This window comes from Leiobunum rupestre, chromosome 8, assembly GCF_980474605.1.
Source record: "Leiobunum rupestre chromosome 8, qqLeiRupe1.1.hap1, whole genome shotgun sequence".
Taxonomy (NCBI): Eukaryota; Metazoa; Arthropoda; class Arachnida; order Opiliones; family Sclerosomatidae; genus Leiobunum; species Leiobunum rupestre.
Genome location: NC_143391.1, coordinates 38,290,432 through 38,292,274, shown reverse-complemented (window position 1 = coordinate 38,292,274; position 1,843 = coordinate 38,290,432).

The following is a 1,843-nucleotide window of genomic DNA, read 5'->3' as shown; positions in this document are numbered from 1 at the left end:
TTAATTGTTCTTTGATATAATTATTATATTATATCGGCTAACTATCGGTTTCTAAAGTGCGGCACGCTATTTTTGCTCGCGGTTTTATCGGTATTTTTTATTGTATTGATGTCGGGGGTGGTATCTTTTGTTCATTCGGTTGTTGGAAGCCTTTAGCTTTCTTTTCATGTATATTTTATCTTATTTTTCTCATTAGTTTCTTAATTATCTCGTATTCTAAGTGTTATTGTTCCTCGGGCCTCGGCTAGTTTTGTAATTCTACCACCACTGCACAATCTTGGATGCCGCTGGTCCCGCGAGTTTTTTTTGTAGTGTTTTACTTACAAGTGTTAGTCTCTACTATGTTTTTTTAAAGTTATAACGTTTAGCCTCGTGTTCGCAGCTTTTGTAAAATAATATTTTTTTTTAGTATTTGTCTTCTAATATCCATGTGCATGTGTAAATTTTGTATTATTATTCCAGCTACACTGTTGATTTTTCTAGTCATATTTTAAGGCCCTTTCGTTCAGCTGCTGTTGTTTAATCTACTTTTTCCTCGTAATGTGCTCGGTTGCACTTTGTTTTACTTGTATAATTTTTAAACTTAACGACTGCCTCGTGTTTCAGTTTTTGATTTTTAGTGTATACCTCTACGTCTGTCTTAAAGGGATCCCTCACTCACAACAGGGGGAGGCATAGGGGTAACATAAAATCCAGACTTGCAGTGTGCTTCAAAACCAGTTTTTTTGTGACCCCTATGCCTTCCCCTGTTGTGAGTGAGGGATCCCTTTAACTAATGGATATACTGCTTCTAATTATTGTCAATTTTTTAATTAACGGGAGTTTATCAATCCTTGTTTTTCGCTGTTGTAATGTTTTGGTTCTCGACTGTGATGTACGATACAGTAGGTCACGGAAACGTTTTGTGTTAGTTTTATGTAACTAGTATGTACTACCTAACTGTTTAAAATTCGTTATGTCTTCACAGTCCGTCTACACGCCCTGCCTCCAGTGCGGTAAACAATTTAAGAGCTTAAATAGTCACTACAGTAGGTCTTCAACGTGCGATAAACCGTCGGACAGCTCTGTTGTGAGTGCTGCTGTATCCTCTTCTACGGATGTCTCCCCGGCCTCGATCGTGAGCCTCCTTGCCAATTTAAAATGCACACGTCGCGTTCTACGTCGCGTACCACGGGGGGCACGAAATATATCCGCCAGTTGTTTATCTAGTATCATTAACAGAGTTGTCCGTGAAAACTCTGTAGGTACTTGGAACATTTTGTTTTGTTTCCCGGCGGCATGCCTCCAATCTCCGGGCGCAGCCGATGGGAAAACAGTCTCGCTTGCTTCTCGGTCATTTTCGGGAAGGGCTCGTTCTTCCTTCAGTTTCGCGTCCCTCAAAACCAACCAAAAAGAAGCCGTCCACCCGGAACATTGCCAAAATTGTCGAAGCTAAATTTTCTGACGGGGATATCACCGGAGCGGTTCGTGTTGTCTGCTCGGATGACAGCTTTGCCCCTAACGACGCTGCTACCCTCGAAACCCTCCGGGGCTGGCCATGACCACCTTCCCATCCGTATCTGCTGGGGGCCTTGATTCTTTGACTCCTCAGCACCCCAAAGACCTCACTGGGCCCGGTTCTGGGGATTCCGGGGATATCCTATTGAAATCTCTCAATTATCTCTGTTACATGATGCTAGGTGGGCTGGTCCCTCCGGAAATCTGCCCAGTGCTTTATGGTGCTTCCCTATGCGCCCTCAAGAAGATGGACGGAGGTATTAGGCTAATCGCGGTCGGCTATACCCACCGGTGTCTGGTGGCAAAGTTTTGATGCTCACATATCGCCCACACCCTCGGGCCTGTT